General features: G+C 37.5%; 1 protein-coding gene across 3 annotated transcripts in view; it reads right to left on the reverse strand.

Annotated features, from left to right (window-relative positions):
* Nucleotides 1-20,882, reverse strand: part of opn7b (opsin 7, group member b) — a 97,028-nt gene that overhangs the window by 43,194 nt on the left and 32,952 nt on the right. The window contains exon 2 of one of the 3 annotated variants that reach the window (XM_088332730.1): nt 3,442-3,611. The exons of the other annotated variants lie outside the window; for them this stretch is intronic. The gene's annotated coding sequence lies outside the window, so the exon portion shown is untranslated. The remainder of the gene's footprint in view (nt 1-3,441; nt 3,612-20,882) is intronic. 3 annotated transcript variants of the gene reach the window in all.

The following is a 20,882-nucleotide window of genomic DNA, read 5'->3' on the forward strand; positions in this document are numbered from 1 at the left end:
CTTCCATAAAGGGAAATTTTATGCAGAGAACAACTAATAGTCCCAGATTGTTCCAGCTTAGCTGTGTATGCCTGTGTATGTCCAATTTGATCATGGGGCTCTTGGTTGCTTCTCTGACTAGTTTTCTGCTTGTTTAGGGCAAAGGTTTAGAGAGGCGGCCAGCTCTGGGTGGGTTTGCAGTCGTTTAATGCTCCCTCCATTTCTATATTATTGCTCGCACAGTGCTCTAGGAGAAGTATAAATGTTGCAAAATGTTGTGTCCCACTCCTGATTTTAACTTTTCCACAACTTTTTGCAAGACCTGTCTGGTGTGTTTTTTGGTCTTCATAATAATACCTGTTATTTTTCACAGACCTCTGAGCCCATCACAGAGCAGGTGCAGTTAAACTGAGACTTAACGCGCAGAAACATTCTGTTTGTCATTGTTATCATTTAGGTGGACATTGGATCATCCGTAAGTCATCAAGGAATTTCTACAGTCAGTTGGCTGGGCTGAGAGAAAAGGAGGCCAAAATACTGTATTTGCAACACCTAATTTTTAGTTTTTTGTTGTTGTAAATATAATCATAGATGTTGAGTTAATTTCACAATTGTTTCTCACATGTTGATTCTTAGAAAATAGTTTCAGTGTTTTAGCTTTAAGTTTAAAGACTGACATGTGGCGAAATGATAACAAGTTTTTTTGGGGGGGCAATGATTTTGCTACACTGTATATCCATAAATTTAGGTTTATTCTCCTTCATTCCCATTTAAGGGTGTTTGCCATCATGTTGCATTTTCATCTTTGTGTTCAGAGCTCTCTCGGTGCGACGCTCTACTTTGTCCCTAGTAAACCCTGAGGGGACATTTAAATGTCACATTACAACACGTTTGAACAGACAGGAAATACACAAAGTATAAATCATTGTTGGAATGTGAAAAACACATCTTCAAAATTCCTTTTTTCAGGAGGTTGAAAAAACATTCTCAAAATATGGAGTAGAAAAAATAATAGTAATTGTAAAATTAAGAATACATTTCATATTGACAGACAATTAGATTACTATCAAAAGGTACCGTGTCTAATAATTGACCACTATAGGTTTATGTTGTTGTGCAACCCAAAACGATTGCTCAGAAACAGCAAGGAAGAATACAAACCATGGATCCTGAGAATGACCAAAACACGTATATTTTGCCTCAATTTTTTGACTAGCGTTTGATGAAGAAAGAAAAAAAAAAGGAAAAAAATTGTAAAGGAAAGAAAAAAAATACTAAAATAGGGAAACCTCTCGAACAACAGAAAAATAGGTGGGGAAGAAAAAAGTAAAACAGAAAAGGAAGAAAAAGAAAGAAAGAAGGGTGAAAGGAAAATGTGAAAAAAATAAAAAGTTAAAGAGAAAAAAAACAGAAAAAGGGAAAAAAGAAAAGACAAAAGGAAAAAAATATAAATAAATAAAAAAAAATAAGCAAAAATGAAAACAAAAGAGAAACAAGACAAAAAACAAAAGTGATACTCAAAATGAGCATAATTGCTTACAGTGAAACAATGTTTTCACTTCTCTTAATGGTTTCGTTTTTTTGTGGAAAAATAAATAATCAAAATTATGTGAAAAAGAAAAATGACAGGTTTTGAGGGTAGTCTTTGCAGCAAGATTACAGCCAATCATGTCAGGATCATCTTATGTCAAATAAATACAACATTTTCGACTGCTGAGAATGTAAAAAAAATGCATTTTTTACATGCTAGTGCATACATGTTTGCTCACCATTTATATGATTTTTTTTTTTTATTAGGTTTTTTATAACACCAGGAGGCACTAAATAATTCACTGTCCACCCAAATGACTCATCAATTAGATTATGGACACAGTGTATTCTTTCTATCAAAAGGACAGAATTTTGGGAGAAATGCTCAACGTCATACCAGGCAAATAAACACTAGCACAAACATTACGGGGAATTTGTGTTTAATAGACACTGTGTAATATGTGAGCACTAGATGTCACAATATGGTGTCGTACAACTGAAGACAAGTGTGATAAAGCACAAGACTCAAAGAGACCTAAGCACATATTGACAATCATGTCAGCTCCCTCTTGGTCAGTGTTTCTCAACTGGTGGTTCAGGACACAAAAGTGAGTCGCACACCCGTTTTCAGTGGGTTGCAGCCCTTTGCCTTGGCAAAGTAATGCTAAAATGAGAAACAAACTTAGGGCCAATTAAACTGCTTAACAGTAGATGGGGATCATTCCCTGCCTGATCTTTTCATTCGGCACTGTCACTTGTTTTTGAGAGGGACCACATCTCATTTTATTGTGATTTTGAGTGTTTGTTTAATTTTGTCTTTCTGCCCTACAACAATGGGTCCCAGGAAAGTTAGTGATAAGGGGAAGGAAGACTGTAAAATAATGAAAACAATAATCAAGTAGAAGAAGGAAATGATAAAAATACGAGTGCCTGCCATTGAAACACTGCAATAGAGAACAGTGAATAGTTTAAAAATGGTATGTTGTTTTTTTTTAGCGTTAATTATAACAGCTTTATTCACTGATTGCCTCCGTAGAAATGTCTCCTACTGTGACACTTGCCATAGCGCTCTTCGGAGAATGTTGACAGTTGGTCCATGTGAAAAAAGGGAGCGGGGCTCAGCCATCGGTCACTTATGCTGCTGTTCTTTGATTCAACAGCCCTTAGGGCTGATCTGATTTTTGTAACCTTGAAGATTTATAAAAAGAAGGTGTTCAGAGGAGGGCCTTAGAAGGGATTGGAATTTCTTATATGAAGGCTTCTCACCCTATCCTTTTTGCAAGTTCAAAATCCACTGATGTCTTAACTCCCTATTTTTAATGTCTACTTAAGTCTAAACTTAAAAGTAACCCTCATGTTGTGTCATGTAACATAAATTAAAATTCCTAGACGTACGAGTATTTAAAAATACATGTTTAAATGACAGTTCAAACAAAAATTTTAATTTAGATTAGTGTTGTTTTTCTAATTATCATTTTTTTACCACTAAAAGGCACTAAATAACACACCATGCCTCCTAATCTTAGTATCAAAAAAGACAGAAAATTGGAATTGTTTAGTTGCATCTAAACAAATAATTGAGTGGGGTAACAATTGAAATTGTATTTGTTTGTTTTTGGTCCACAAACGGTAAGGTTCTTTATGTTCCCTGTGTTGAGCAACACAAATGGAATAACATGCTAATCAGATGGCCCGTTAATTGTTTTCACTCAGGTTCATAAATTAAAAAGAAGTCCTTTGATTCAGTGTATGTATTATGACACCTTAAGGCATGTCTTTTATTTGTTTTTTTAATTTATTTACTCTTTTTAACATACCGTTTCTATACATTGTTGACAACTGCAGTTCATAAAGCAGGTAGACAATTTACAATAAATGAAAATTCCCTCCAGGGGGTAAACCCAGCAAACTCATTATCTTCTTCCTTCATACCAAGTGTTTATCTTCACAAGGATATGTGGGGGTGACGGAGCCCTTCCCCAGCTCTCTTCGAACCAGTCACCTTAAAATTGCAAGGCATGCATAGACGGCCACCTATTCGCTCTTGCATTGAGGGATAACTTCCACTTCCCAAGCAACCTGCCAGGCATTTTTCTGAAATTCTAAAAAAAAAAAAAAAAACTCATTAGAAAGACAATTGTCGACAATTACAGTGGCTTGCAAAACTATTTGGCCCCCTTAGACTTTGCGACCTTTAGCCACATTTCAGACTTCAAACAAATAAAACTCTAATTTCTTGTGAAGAATCAACAATAAGTGGAACACAATCAAGAAGTGGAACACACTTTATTGGATATTTTAAACTTTATCAACAAATCCAAAACGAAAAAGTGGGTGTGGAAAATGATTTAGCCCCTTTACTCTCATTGCAGCAAACTCTGTCCACAAGTTCAGTGAAGATCTCTGAATGATTCAATGTTGATCTAAATGATCTAAATGACTAACAATGATAAATGGAATCCACCTGTGTGTAATCAAGTCTTTGTATAAGTGCACCTGCACTGTGATAATCTCAGAGGTCTGTTTAAAGCGCAGAGAGCATCATGAAGAACGAGGAACACACCAGGCAGGTCCGAGATACTGTTGTGGAGAAGAGATTAAAAGCGATCTCCTGAAAAGATTTCCCAAGCTTTAAACATCCCAAGGAGCACTGTGCAAGCAATAATATTGAAATGGAAGTAGTATCAGACCACTGCAAATCTACCAAGAACGTGCCGGGGGAGTGAAACACTGCCAAGGACCGTGGGAATAATAGTAAACCTCATGGAGGGGGAAAATACGGCCCGGTCAGGCGTTTTAATTCGCCGTGGGCTGCTAGTGGGACGCAAGTTGAGGCTTGATCAACCTCTGCTGGGTCACCTGGGCGAGAGTGTTTGATATCGTGAGACCCAAAACACTCAATGAACCCAGGAGACATGACTGATGATGCGTCCCAGTTGCATCCAGGAGATGTTTCTTTCAAGTCAAGTATAGTGCGACTGGAAATGAGTTCTACAAAGTAGAAGGAAGTAGGACCTAATGACGGCGAGTCCATTGACCAAACAGTAGCCTTGATTTACCGGGCTAGCCTTGTTAGACTAGCCTTGTCGGGATGTATTGACCTGAATGATTACCCGAAATACTATTATAAAAACGTGCATTTTTAAAAGATATACTCATACTCATCGGGTTCACCAGGATGGAGCTGAAATGGATGTCCGCCAACTTGCTTCTACGAGTACACTCAAAAACCTTGTGAAAGGCTGAACATTTCTATCTTTCTATCTACCCTGGTCATATGCCTCGAGAGGGGTGACCGGCAGCAAGACAAACACATACAAAAACAAAGAAATGAAAAAGGGAAAAAGTAGCAAAAGTAGCAAAACACACACACACAATTTTTTGTACCATGGCCAACCCAAATGCCCAAACCCCCAAACAATTTAAGCACCTCGGCATTCAAGCTGCTCATGATTTTGTCCCTCCAGATGAAACGGGACACAAGAAAGTAGCCATGTTACTCGGGTCAGGGTGACACAACACACTCTTCTGTTCAACAACGGGGCCTGACAGCTTTCACTGGTTTACCCCTGCTGCATCATACAGGTGCCCTGCCCATCCCTTGGAACACGTCCAAACATCCCACTATCCTTTTACAACACCTCTCCACTCATTCTTATCACCAACAAGAGCTCTAGCTTCCACTATATTTCGACTTTTTTCCTGCAGTGCACTCACAACACGATCCATCCACGTCAATCGCGGCCTTCCTCTTGGTCTCCTTCCCTGTACTTCTCCTCTGTAGATCCTCTTCAACATGCGCTCCTCATCCATCCTCTCCATGTGTCCCAACCAACCGAGCACTCTCTTATCCACACGCTTGCTCAGTGCCACTTCTTCTCCATTTCTGGCTCTCACAGTTTCATTTTTCAATCTATCCAATCTTGTCACTCTTAACATACTCCTCAAACACTTCATCTCAAAAACATTTATTTTCCTTCTCAAATCTGCATTCAGGCTCCAAGTCTATGCATCATACAACACAGTCGGCACAATCACACTCTCATACAGTCCCATACATACTCATACTCTTGTTGCTCATCACTCTACTCAGAGCACCCCCAAAAAAAATAGTGCAGTAGGGCACCTTAAGTCTCCATAGTCTGTGTTTTTTTTTTTCAAATGCAAACCAAATGCATTTTCTACTCACAAAGGGTAGTGTTGAGTGTGTATAGGATTGTGAGTTGGTTGAGGTGTAAAACTGCATTTACTCAACTTTTTAAATAAATCACATTCAATGCCAAACATAAAAATCGTTTTTTTTTCTTATTGTTATCTCTGGTTATCCGGATAATAATATTTAGGGTAGGTTACTAATGTCATCTGTAAAACTAGCATAAGATAAACATTTTAAGTTGATATTCTTTTATTGATCTAGCCCGCCTCAGAACAGAAAGTCTGGAATCGGCCTGGACATCCCTGCACTACCCAACATGGAGTGGTCACTATCACCCCCCATGGTTGTGGAGAGGTTGGGCTTATGCATTCTCTTTCATGATGACAAAACTACTGAGAGGGAGGAAAGTATTTGTATTTCTCAGGCTCTCACCATGGAGGTAGCACAGCGGGCAACTAGTTAACATTTCTGTCTCACTTTTCAGAGATCCTGAGTTAAATCCCAGCTACCAGCTCCCCTCTGCCTGATTGGGATTTCTGTGGGCACACTAATTTCCTCCCATGTTTCAAAGACATGGTCTGCAGCACAATTGGCGAGTTAAAATTTTCTATTGGAGTTATTGTGTGAGTGAGTGGTTGCCTCTCTTCATCTTCCCTGCAACTACCAGGCAACCAGTGTATAATTGTGCACAATATATATTCGTTACGGATGATAAATAATTTTGAAATGTGACTTACCAGTAAGCAAACTGTTTTTGTAATTAGTGGCAGCCTGAAATGAGCTGCACAAAACTGTGCTTGCGAATTAAAATGGCACACTAAAAGCGGAATGAAGGTTTCGCATTCTTATAACTTATGTTTTATTTACAATTTTCAGTGGAATCTCTTCCTGTTTGTATTTAATGCACGTGCCCAACTTATTGTCTTGTTGAGCACTGTTCCTCAACTGGTGGGTCAATTTGTGGGACGCATTTTTAGTGGGTAGCATTCCTTTGCCTTGGCAAAATATTGCTAAAAAGAAAAAAAACTACTCCCTATTTTTAATATGCACTCTGCCACCCCTCACACACATCACAAGTTGAAAGGGGATATATCATTTTAAACGGAAGAATGGGGGAAAAAAGCTGAAAAAAAGAGCTGCCACAGATGGCATATGCTCTCTCTGCCCCGCTCTCAGCAGTAGTGACAATAAAGAAAAAAGAAACTAAATATGAATAAAATAAAATAAAATGATGACACACGTGGTCCTGCCTTTTTTCTGTCCTCTGTACCTTTGATCAAATATAGGACATGAATGCATTATATACATTTCTAAGAATGAGAAGCAATGGAGGTGGATCGCAAAAGATGTGTGTGCCGTGGTAAGCTTTCTCTCCTGGCTTTGATCTCTTTGATCTCCGGCAAAACTAACATAAAATGCGACAGAAACAAAATGAAAATAAATCCAAACAGCTTGCCAACATCATTTTTGCCCTTCCATGTATTCTGTTACTCTCCAAGCCTGCACAAAATTTAGTAATTGTATTCATATTTAGTTTCTTTTGTCTTTTATTAGCATATTTGGTATTGGAGTAATCCAAAAGTAATTGAAAGTAATCAAGTTAAAGTAACCCAACCCAACCCTGCTCAGGAGGTAGAGCGCTCGTCTTGGGATCAAGGGATCCCAGTTGGAATCCCGGCTCGTCCGTGTTATATGTCGAAGTGTCCTCGGGTAAGACACTGAACCCCTAATACCCCCAATAAGCAGGTTAGCGCCTTACATGGCTGCAAGGCCGCTATTGGGAAATGTGGAGCACATTGTAAAGCGCTTTGGGAAGTCATTGACTTGAAAAGCGCTATATAAATGCAGATCATTTCATTTCATTTAATTGAGTTTGAGGACATGGACTGATGGCCCGTCGTTTTCCTTCAGGATCTTCACCAGAGTTTATCATTCAGTCAACCACAGCAAGTTGTCCTGGTCCTGAGGCAGCAAAGCAACTTAAACTTTTGACTAAATACAAAGAACGTTCTGAACGGGCTATGCACAAAACCTGCAGGACTACATCTTTTTGGAATCACATCTCCTTGAATTTTTGGTGAATGCTAATTGCATTCCTTCTAACCTCCAACTGGCCATGGGTGATATTGTCCTGCCTTTTTTCTCTCCTCTGTACCTTTGATCAAATATAGGACATGAATTGCATTATATACATTTCTAAGAATGAGAAGCAATGGAGGTGGATCGCAAAAGATGTGTGTGCCGCAACCTCACACACTCACAGGATGTTTGCAATGCAGTTGTTTTCAGTTACATAATTTGCACACTTGCAATTTCTCGTCTTTTTAGAATCATCAACAATTTGTCCTAGAATGGGCAAGGTCCCTCCCTCAGTTAGCCAGTTTGATGATTGTCCTTTTTTCTCTAAAGTGCTGTTGGCTTGCGTTCGCTCTACGTTGCGGGGGCCTGATGCGAAAGATAAAAGCGCAGTGACAGCGTTGTATTCTTCTCTCGCCAGGAAGACGAGCTAGCAAAAGCTGAGAACAAAAGTAATTGGCGAAGGCGCTATCTCCAAGAGCACAGAAAGATGCACTTGGAGCTGTGTACAACACTAAGATTATGTAAATAGGACGTGACTGATTATTTTATTATAAGCTACAGACAGCCTGGGGTCTCATATTCCCCGACACGCTGCTCACTTTTTATTTCAATGATAGCCACTTACCCTCACAAATCCGGTGATTGGTATACTGTGTGTTTTTCATTGACACACATTCAGAAACAGCAAAGGCCCACACTCGCCATTTCTGTCCATGTTCCCATTTGACACAAAAAAACATTTCGATTTAAAGGCGTACGCCAAGGAAAATCCGACACTTGACGAGTGACACGAGCACGGGAATCCGATTTATGCTCCTTTTGAAGCCGGCAAATGCGCACTTGTACATGTTGACTGGGAGTCGGATTTCAAGCTCGTCCAAACAGCCGACGCTTCTTCATAACTCCTCATTTCATTTCATAACTCCTCTGCCGAAAAAATGAGCTTTTGGTGATGGTCTAGACCATGTTTGTGTGTATAAGCTTGTTCAGCATGTGGGCTACTTTTACAATGACTAGGTCAAAATGGTCTATGCAACACAACATTGCAAAACCTCTACTTATTTTCAAATGTGCAGAACTTTGTAGAAAGTAATTTGCATTGAAAACAACATCTGGTTTGCACATGCTTCGTTCTAGTTTAGTGTAGTTTAAAATTACGTATCCTTATCTAAAAGGTGGCATGCTCTTTCCAGGTCAGGGATGAGGTCTTAACCCAAGTTGAGGGATTTAAGTATATCTGGGTCTTGTTCACAAGGGAGGGTTGGTGGGAAGGGATACCAACAGACGGGTTCAGGGTTGGGTAGGTTTACTTTAACTTGATTACTTTCAATTACTTTTGGATTACTCCAATACCAAATATGTTAATAAAAGACAAAAGAAACTAAATATAAATAAAATTACTAAATTTTGTGCAGGCTTGGGAAGTAACGGAATACATGGAAGGGCAAAAATGATGTTGGCAAGCTGTTTGGATTTATTTTCATTTTGTTTCTGTCGCATTTTATGTTTGTTTTGCCGGAGATCAAAGAGATCAAAGCCAGGAGAGAAAGCTTACCACGTGTTATGAGTCATAATTTTATTCATATTTAGTTTTTTTTGTCTTATATTAGCATATTTGGTATTGGAGTAATCCAAAAGTAATTGAAAGTAATCAAGTTAAAGTAACCCTACCCAACCCTGGACGGGTTAAGAATCACTGTACAATGTAATATTCGCAGACTGGCCTTATTTTAAAGTGTATTAGAATTAAATTGCAATAAAAGTAGTACAATCATATTAGGAGCAACATTTTTCCAAAGTAATGTTTGAAAAATAAACATGAATACATATTCTCTATACTTATGCAGGATTTTATTGTTTAGTCATTTGGTCGTTCAGGGCCCATAGCGTCTGCCAGAGGCCAGCAGGTCAAAGAGGTTTTGGCCAGGGTGAGATAAGGCCTATATACTTTTTTGGGCCCTCCTGCATTTGCTTTGAATGGATAGAGAGAGCAGCCGATGACTTTTTGGGCTGTGTTGATGATTTTCTGTGAAATTTAAGTGTTTGTATCTGTGCTCCCAACATACCACACTGTTTTTCCGTACGCTAGAATGCTTTCCAATGTGGCTTTGTACAAGAACACATGCAGCTTCTGTTCTGTAAACTCTCAAGAAATGCAATCGCTGCTGGGCTTTCCCTACCACAGCTCTGATGTTGGCAGAGCGGTCATGATCAGACATGTATTCAGAGATTTGCAGACCCAGGAGTTTGAAGGAGTGGATTTTCTCCACACAGTGTTCATTGATGATGAGTGGAGCTGGGTCAGTACTTTCCCACTTGCAGTCCAGTATGACTTCTTTGAATAAGATTAAATGAATGAATAAAAACTTTATTCAAACATTAAAACAAAAAACAGAACAAAAACACTAACTAAACAACCAAATAATTGTACATAATATGTTCAAAAAGCGGTAGTAAGAAGCAAATGCTTATATTCCCTACCCTTTAATTGTCCCTATTAAATACACCAACGATATAACAACAATAGTAATAATATTAATAATAACAGTTATGAAATAACAATAGCAACAATAACAAAAAGGTTAACTATAGTTGTAAACGCAGTATTTCCAATCTCTAGTATCACTTATACCCCATTTTCTTCATCTCTGTATTCCGCCAGTAATGTTTTTTTGTACTTAAATTTGAACAAGTGAATAGTTGGAGATTGTTTGATCTTGTCTTGTAAATTGTTCCAAATTTTGATTCCGCACATAGACACACACATACTTTTCATGGTGGTTCTCATTTTTGAGATTATGAATTTACTATAGCCCCTTAAATTATAATTTCCCTCTTTCCGAATGAATAATTTATGGATGTTTTCTGGCACCATGTTTTTGTTGACCTTAAATGGCAATTGTGCAGCAAAAATTTTTAATAAATCATCCAATTTTAATAATTTGGACAGCAGGAATAAAATATTAGTATGATTTCAAAATCCTACCCTGTGTATGGTTCTAATTACACTTTTTTGGAGGATAAAAAGGGGCTGTAGTGAACGTTTGTAATTATTGCCCCAGACTTCTGCACAATATGTTAAGTATGGCAGAAATAGAGAACAGTATAATAAATACAATGTGTTATAGTTTAAAATGAATTTGGCTTTTTTAATTATTGAGATGCTTTTAGATTATTTAGTTTGTATGTGTCTGATGTAGGGCAGCATGGAGGCGCAGTGGTTAGCGTGTGCGGTGCTGTTCTAAGGTCAAAAGATCAAACCTCCTGTGTGGAGTTTGCATGTTCTCCCCGTGCTTGCGTGAGTTACCTCCGGGCACTCCGGTTTCCTCCCACATTCCAAAAACATGCATAAAAAATGGCCGGTCCAAATTGTCCTTAGGTTTGAATGAGCTAGCAAAGTGTCTGTCCCTGAGTGCCCTGCCACTGGCTGGCAACCAGTTCAGGGTGTCCCCTGCCCACTGCCCAAAGATAACTGGGATGGGCTCCAGCCCCCCCGCGACCCTACTGAGGATAAGCGGTGCAGATAATGGATGGATGGATGGGTGTCTGATGTGTGTTTTCCAGCTTAATTTATTGTCTATTATGACCCCTAAAAACTCAATTTCTGACACAGTGTCTATTGCAGTACCATCCATTTGTACTTCTAAATCTTGATTTGCCTTGCGATAATCAAAGAATATTACTTTGGTTTTATTTAAATTTAAAGATAATTTATTTATATCCATCCATACTTTTAGGTTAACTAGTTCACGATTAATACAGGTTACCAAATCAATATAGTTATCATTTGAATAGAAAATGTTAGTGTCGTCTGCAAATATTACTATTTTTAATAGTTAATATATAATATAATATTGTGGTGTTCAGTATATGTCTCTAACTCAAAGTGTCTTAATCACCCCACACTTTGCCAAATTTCTCTACCTGAGGCATCAATAATAAGATGCACATAAGTTTAGTGTACATGTTTTTCATTTTATAGTCCTTTTACAATTCATCACTGCCTCAAGTTTGCATTATTTGCCCCCCCAGTACGAAAGCTCTAAGTGTCCAAAGGGTAACTTTGCTAAATTGAATAGGTGAGTGAATTCATAAATAATAATCTAAAATACAGACAAATGAATGGGAAGATATTCCTCACCTAACGTATATTGAGTCTGCTTTACGTTCTAACAAAATTCACCCACAACGATCCGACATCAACTGTAACATTTTTTTGCGCGCATCGTGATCGATCCATCTGTCAATTTTTTACAGATTATTTTGCAAGACCAGCAAGCCTTTTTCCCAGAAGATGCACCATGAATCGATAAAGAATTCCAAATGTTCTCCTAGAATCAAAAGAGTGTTTCTGCATTTCAATTATGCTTATGAGATCATAGGGTCGTGCTGTGAAATGGCCATTTGACAGCAGTTTTTGCATTTCATAACAAGAAGAAAAACATGTATCATCTTTCTATATTTGTGTATACTGTATGTATTTTTGTATATGTGTATATGTATGTATTTATATTGTTTAACCTTTCGATGAGTTTAAAAAAGAAAGAAAGAAGGAGAATAAAACAGACTGTTTTAAACTTTAAAAGCCCAACCAAATCAAAGTGCAGTGGTACTTCGAGAGTCGTGACTCCATTCAACCAAATTGGTGTTCGACCCCAGAAAATTCAGCAAATTTTGCTGCGTTGTTTGACCGAAAAACTCGAAACTTGAACAATAAAAGTCATGGGCGAATCAAAAGAGTGGCTATCTTGCCTAATCTTACCCAATGAAGTAGCATCATTTTGAAGAGAGATCTTCGGTCCAACATGTGTTGAGAATTTATTGTATTTATTTTGTGTTTTTTATTTATATGTATTTTTAATTTGATTATTTTATTTATTACGGACAATAATTGGTTTCAAGAAATTGTGTAGTAAAAGGATGACAATGAGGACAACTGAGAACGAGATCGAGAAACTTGCGAAATACGAGAACGGTGTACGCCATTTAAATCAGTACAGTAAATTGTTTGAAATGTTTTTAGATTTTTATCCGTATTAAGTTTATCTTTCTAGATGTACGGATTTAAATAATAATTGTATTTAGAGTACATAATAATAGTTGAGTACCGAGCAATCACTGTACGTCCATCTGATCACCTGACCAATTTCCCAAAAAAGGTGATTTCCCCAGAGTTTTTTTTTTAGCAAGTTTATTTCCAACAGCCCATCTGCTCAATTCCGACAAACTTTAAAACAGAATAATAATAATGCTTGTTATGTGGCTGATTTACCAACAAACACACAACAAAACAACGTCTGCTACAGTTAGTTTTGAAAATTTGTTTTGGCCAATGAATCCATATTATAGAATTTATACTTATCCCTTGAGTTATCACTAATGTCTATGGTCCCAAAGTTGTTCTGTACTCTATTTGTTTGTTTTTTTCACTGATCAGCATTTACAAGGTTATGATAAATTTAAGATCAACAGCATTGATAAACAATTACCAAACAATGTATCAATAAAGATCCGTATTGCACCTTATTTTTTTAGCATTTCAACAAGAGCCAGGGAAGGAGAGTGTTTTTTTTCCTGAATCTATTTTGGCTGTCATCAAGAAGACTGTATTTTTCTATGAAGTGGTGTGGTCTGCTAGTAAATAGTAAAAAGAAAAAGAGAGAAGTGTAGTCAAAATTATATAGGTCTATGGTTTCCAGTATCGTAAATATAACTTCCTTTCTGGACTGCTTTGGCCATTTTCATGTTTTTGGGATACTCCCTTCATATATGTAAGCAGTGAAATATTTGTAATATAATACGTAATTACCGGTACTTAATCAGTTTCATTTTAAACCAATGTACACCAATGCTGTTTTCAGAATACATTGTGATTTCCATTTCAGTTGATGGTTTAAGAAAAAAAGGACTAAATTTTATGTTTGTATTTTTCTTTTTCTTTTTTTTTTCAAAATGAAAGCCACACAGCGTATTCTTTTAGCTCTCTGGACAAGTTTGGTCTCACAATTATAGAATAAGTCATTAAATGTATCAGCAAATTGATTTTTTATTACAGAAAATACGATTGTTGCGTTTGATATTTTCTGGTGTTTAACACGTACATTTTGTCCCCATGTTTCTGATGCTTCAGTTCTGGTAAATTGGTAAAAATGATTTTTTTTTTCTTACATGCATTTTGTAAGGTTTGTTTATCTCTGGTTTCTTATTTTATTTCGATTTTTGTGTTGTTTAATGGGGATCTGACAGTGTAAATTGTGTTGTGATTGGATTTGATTGATTAAATAGTCACATACTAGGTTTACATCATAAATTTGACTTCAGTTTTGTTAACTTCATTTTTTATCAGAGTTGTGTTTTGTACATTTTTTAAATAATTACAAACAATTTTTGTCTTGTTTTCGGAGTATATTACTGGACTTCCAGTTTTAAAGAGTGAACACTAGTAAATGTTATGCGATGCCATTGATCAATATCCCACTGTCTTATTTATTATGATGTTTGATGTTTTGTATATAAGCAGTCTTGTAGACTTTGTAATTAGAGGTTGCATTCCTAAGGCATACATTGTATTTACAAAGCTTTCAATAATAGTGTGGTTGTTCAGATTTAATAGATCAATGTTGAAATCACCACAAAGAAGTATTTTTCTGTGGTTGTTTGTAGACAGTGGTATTCATATAAGCTCAGTGAAGTCTACTAATAAAAATTGATCACCTGATACCAAATCAGGTGATCAATTTTTAGCAACGAACAATTATACTTTTGCTTTTGTTCTTGTTCTTGTTCTTTATTAGGGTAATACATTCTCACATATTTCTAGAACACTAGTACAGTGGAACCTCGGTTCTCGACCATAATCCATTCCAGAACCCTGTTCGAAAACCGATTTGTTCGATCAACGAAATCATTTTTCCCGTTAAAAATAATGTAAATCGTTTTACTCCGTTCCAACGTCCTGAATGTTCACCTTGAATGTTTAACGTAAACATAAAGCTAACCCAGGCTAATCGTACGTTCGCGTTATCGTAATCTTCCATACGAAAGATTCCCCTAACATGAACGTGTAAAAATTTAAAAAAATCAGGTTGTTTACAAGTCATTTAGCACCCGGGTCGCCACAACAAGTGGTGAGCAGTTCATCGGAAAGGGGGCTCCGTTCCAACACCCTCAATGTTGGGCTCCGTTCCAACACCCGGAATGTTTAACGTAAGCTTAAAGCTAACCCAGGCTAATCGTACGTTCGCGTTATCGTGATCTTATGAATAGGATTTCTTACCTTTGTGGTGGTCAGCAGAAGGCGCTCGCACACCTCCTTCACATTTGGCTATTTCTTTCTTAAATGCAATAGTTGTACGCTCTACTTTTCTTTTTTCACCTGTAGCAAGTTTGCTGCTTGCACTGACTTTCTTCGGAGTCATAATAAGGGGCTAAAGCCGCTCAGCATCGCACCCTAGCGTACGCATTCACGCATTACCGGCGTTCGAACTCCGATTTTTTTGACCAAACAGCGAAGCAAGAATTTCTCGAAATTTTTGGTCGGACACCGATTTGTTTGAACTGAGAGGCGTTCGAAAACCGAGGTTCCACTGTACCTGTTTTTGCATGTCCGTTTACACATACCATTTTGTAGCCCTCAGGATGGAACTCACTATTGGTATTTGTTTTCTTTTCTTTTTTTCATTAATCCGTGATTCTGAAATTGCAGCAATGTCAAATTTTTGTTTGAAGGTTTCAGGTAATAATTTATTTGATGAAATTTGACATAGAAACTTTAGATTAATATAAATGTTTTGCAGTAAATTGTTCATAAATGTGTGAGTCTGTGTAATAAAGGCTTTTTTGAGTCTTCTTATTGTAGTTCTTGTAAAAAATATTTTCAGGGTAAAAAAATCCAGTCCGGTCAGAAACTTTGTTTTTCATTCAGCTTCACCTTAAATGGGTATTTTTAGATGCAGTGTGTATATATTTTTCGTCTGGGTTTTATGTTGTATTGTATACAACAATTGTTTGCTATGGGTCATTATAGTGTTGATACTCCTGTTCATTGAGTGTTTTTTGGTTTCTAACTTAGTATACATAATGCCAGAAAGTATTTTCAATATAATTTCGGAGTGAAGAAAAAAATGCCAAAAAGCAGATAAGTATTACAAAAGGGCATTTTCAAGTAACATGACACAAGCCTTAAAAAAGGGAACCAACTTTTTGTGTTTTCAAAATATGTTTGTTCGATTCGGGTCAACCACGACAACATGGTTGACATTTATTTCAAGGTTTCCCATTTTACTGTCAAAAATCACCTTCCAAGAAGTAGTTGAGGTGAAATAGGAAAAATCTGCCAGTGTCTCGTTTTGTTCGACTGTCAGTTCTTTCATTTACTTTTTGGCCTCGCTACAATCCTGTCATGTTTTTTTTTTGTTTCTTTTTTTGAAGGCCAGACTTGGTACTCAATACGCCAGTCCCAGACAGGAGTCAGCAATGGCATTCCTACCTGTTTGGCTTCACATTGTATTATCCTTTTCTTACCCCCAACTGTCACAAAATGGGCGTTCCAGGTGCATATTTTCCACCCAGCTGCTTGAACTGCTAACTCTCATCTGCTGAATTAAAGGAATAGTAAAAAACGTCTTTATCATCGCTCTTGCCGCAAACAGCATGATATGAGCTGTCATTTGGTCATTAATAACCTTTTTTTAACTGAAACTTCTTAAAAAGGTTATAAATGCATTAATTACCCGACAATCCACGTAAATCTGATTCGAGCCTAATGTCCCAATTCTTGGTGGATTTTGTAAGAACACATGTTTTTTTCCTCTTTTCACAAATTGTTTCCAAAATCATTGCAAAGCAATGAAGCATGTATTGTGGTCTATAACAGTCACTATCTTTATAAGTAGCCTGTTCCTTCTACACGCAAATAAATCATGTTCATTTGTTTGTATCATGCTATGTTGTTTTTTGATTGCGCTACGAAAACAAACAATCACTCTTTTTCGCTTTATGAATAAATCCCTTTTTTTAAGGGGGCTGAAAACTAGCATAGTAAATTCCTGCATTCTAAGCATGTTGTTTTGTGGTTTATCTTTTTTATGCCAAAAACAAACATGGCCTTTTTTGCACTTACATGTAGCATAGTGTTATTTTCTCAAAAAAAAATAAATAAATAAATAAACTAACCTATGCTATTTCCTTTCTTTTTAACAACTTATGGACTTTGGTGTCAATTTTAAGTTACCTATTATAAAAAAATTCAACACTTGTCTACAAGAGACGTGTCAAAGAACCTCATGAGAAAATAAACTGCAAAAAAAACTTAAAATTGCTAAATTAAGTATATGCAATATATTCCTTCTAGAAATGGAAGTATTTCCTGCTTTTGTACAGTATGAAACAATTGTGAGTACAAATTCGAATTTAATTTGTAATCCAGGCCAATTAAGACTATGTATCATGTTGGGGTCTTTGAGTGATTTACTATTTATCCCTCAACCAAGATAGCATTTAGCCTAGGATTAAGTTAATTCTATTGACTAGCGTTTACATTGCTTGATGAAATTGTATTGTTAGATTTCAAGTGAAATTTGAACATAAGCTTTAAACTTGTTTAGTTAATTCAGTTAAATAAATATTTCATTCTTTCACTCATTCAGATGGCACGGCGGCATCAGACCCACAGTACAGAGGCCACGTGTTCGATTCCAGCTACCAGCCTTTCCGCGGGGAGTTTGCTTGTTCTTTCCATGCCTGCTTCCGTTTCCTCTGGGTACTCCAGTTTCCTCCCAAATTCCAAAGACATGCATGGCAAGTTAATTGGTTGTTAGGAAAATGTCCCCAGGTGTGAGTGAGCGTGTAAATGGTTGTATGTCTCCATGTGCCCTGCGACTGGCTGGCAACCAGTTCAGGCTGTCCCCTGCCCACTGCACCAAGATAGTTGGGATGGGCTCCAGGACGCTTGTGGGGATAAGTAAGCGGCACAAAAAAAGGATGCATAGTGTCAGTTATTCATTCCTACAGTTGGTGCTCAAGCATGCTGTTTTTTTTCATGTGGACCGTCAGCAGATTTCCCAACCCCACATTCGTTCTGCACATCGGTTGGTTGAGCTGTCGCAAACACGCATGCTTTTGTTTTGAAACCGCATCCCGAGCTATGTCCACTGCCACCTTCCTCTTTTTTCTCGCAGGGGCTTCAATGCGCCAGGTCAATAAAATGATGTTTAGCCTGAGGGAAGCCCGCGGCTTTTTCTTCTAACGCTGTATGTAGCCCTTCAGCTTTAGTTACAGCAAACATTACTCAACATGTATCTGTCATCTCTTATTCTGTCAGATCATCGGTCTCTATACTATGAGGGTTGTTTGCCTCCGTAAGCATGCAAATTCATTGTGGGGCTGCATTAAGAAAAACATTCTTAAAGGTGAAAATGTACTCAAAAATTGCTTTCTTTTTTGTGAGAAAAGGTTAGTCTGTCAACTATGTTCGGGAAAAAGTCACCACGGTCAATACTTTTATCTGAACGTCATATATATGCCTGCACTATTCAACAAAATCAAGGAGTGAGCAAATCCGGGCGGCCAAACAAAAATGGTAAAAATATAATGATAAAATGCATTTAATTGTGAAAAAAAGTATCGTTGAAAAGTAGTGCCACTCTTGTCACCAGTGGCCCCAACAAAAAACTGGCTACATTATTCCTCACTTGCTATTTTTTATTAATTCTCAAGATTTGTATCAAATTTGATGAGAAAAAAAAACTTCTGAGATAACTGTATTTCATTTAGTTTTTTAATAAATATTATTAACATCAGTGCTTCAAAAAGGTACATAATGTATTACGTTGCTTTTATTCTGAGCAGTTCAAAACCAATTTGATTAAATGTTTTGTATACAGACAAAAATATTCAACAAATACTTGTAAATGTCTGCACGTTTCTTTATTCCTAAATTCATATCGCCGCTGCTTTTCTAAAGACCTACCATATTTTTTGTCATATTTTTACTTGAATGGATGGTTTCAAAAATGCAAAATAAAATAAAAAAAGATCATACCTTTTCAAATGGCAGCACAATATGATAACGATTGGATAGGCCTACATTATCTGTATCTCCTGTGTATCGCCAATGTACCGGATTCAAGAATGTCTCTGGCGATTCATAGTTCATGGATCCCTTAACCGCTTTAGTCATCAGGGCACCAATCAGGACCCAATTCTGGACAGCTTTCTGCACTGTTGATAGTTCCTGGCCTGTTTTGGGGTTGGCGCATAGTTGGTACCAGTTCATTCCTTAAAGTTATCGGCCCACTTCTTTTTGGTTCTTCCTCTCATTCTGCCCCCTTGGACTGTACCCTGGAGAAGTATGATGAAGGCAGTTATGATAATCTTATGACGTGACCATACCACGGCAGCTTTCGTATGCGCAGAGTTCACAGCATTTTTTTGTTGGGTCTAATGTGCCATCTGATGGTGTTGTGCATCGTTTCGTTTGTCACGTGGGCTTTGTGGTTGATTCCTAGAGGTTTCCTGTAGCATCGCATCTCCATGCCTTGAATTTTTTTTGCCAGCTTTCCTGTGAGAGCCAAAGCATAGTGAAAGATGAAAGTAACCAGTGCTTGCACGAGTATGATCTTTAAAGTCACTGCTATATTCTTGTGCTCCTAAATGGGTTTACGTCTGGCAAGTGCAGTTGTGGTTTGAGCTATCCTGGACATGATTTCTAGTTCTGAGCCCTCTTCTGATAAGACAGCTTCAAGATATTGAGTTGGTGACAGGTCCTAGCTCTCTGTGGTTGATAGTGATGTTTGTGGTGATACCTTGGGCATTGTTGGTCATTACTTTTTTTTCCTTTGCTCATTTCCATCTTATATTGGGTTGGTGCTTTGTCCAGGCGATCGACCAGATCTCTGAGTTATGGTTTATCTCCTTTTAATCTGGCAATATTATCATCAAAATTAAGTTTAGTGATGTTGTGCCCCCAAATACTGACTGTACTTTATGTTGCTCAAGAGTTTCGGACATGATCCTTTCCAGGAAGATGTTCAATTCTAGCTTGGATCAGTACCGCAGTGATGATCCTAGCATACAGCTGGCAAATGATCTGCACTTGTTTCTGGCCCATGTTGTACTTCCGCATGGTGGCCCAAAAAGCGGCTTGCAATACTCTGTCAAATGTACACTCAAAATAAAATTCAGCCCTTTTACCAAATGTTTGAACCCAATGCAGCCTGTGGCTAAAAAAGTTTGCCCACCCCTAGTGTAGTGTGTTCTTAATCATGGTACATGGGGACCAGAACCTCCCACGATTTGTGAAAACCTGCGATGTAAATTTGTGAATTAATAAAGGTTTTGTTGGTGTTTGCATTGGTGGAAAAAAGGGTGATATATACTTACATAATAGTAAATAAAATATTGTACAGCACTAATAATTCAAATGTAAGTAAAAATAAACTCAAATGTAACATACCCACTCGATGGAAGGCTGTAGAACCTGCTGCAGGTGATTTTTCAGCACGCAAGGAACATAGTCATCATACAGTTAGTTATTTAGCTGTTGCCCAAATAATGTTGAGGGTGAGTGAAATATCTGTGTGCCCTGTGACTGGCTACCAACCAGTTCAGCGTTTCCCTGCCCACTGCCAGAAGATAACTGGGATGGCCTGCAGCACAACCAACAAGACAAACCAGCACTGTTGAACAGTGAGTTTGATGCACTAGATAGGCATGCTCAATATGAGAGAAGCTGGGCTGTAAGGCTTGGCTAATAAGAATGGAAAATAGTTCTGTCATGGTGGATTCTGGGCAGCAAATAAGAGACGTGGATTTTGTGGATTCAAGGAGATGTCTCCCATCTCCTACCTCAGCTGATGTGGGTGCCTCACTGGCGTAAATTTCAAAATTTCGTTTTTATATATTTTTTACATTTTTAAGTAAATATTTTTCTACCTACGACGCGCTGAAGCTGCAAAATGCAAAGCATAAGTTAGTGAGGGATTTAAGTATTTCCTATATGAAATATTTGATAAAGTACACCATCCACAATTAAAGATTTGGCTTTTTTTAAAAAGGTATGATGCAGCGATGGAAAGCATTTAAGATTGGTATTTTGCTGCAAAACATGTCAAATGATGACTTTGCCTTAAAGCAAATC

Source organism: Urocampus carinirostris, chromosome 3, assembly GCF_059441175.1.
Source record: "Urocampus carinirostris isolate Australia breed hairy pipefish chromosome 3, RoL_Ucar_1.0, whole genome shotgun sequence".
In the NCBI taxonomy this organism is placed as follows: domain Eukaryota; kingdom Metazoa; phylum Chordata; class Actinopteri; order Syngnathiformes; family Syngnathidae; genus Urocampus; species Urocampus carinirostris.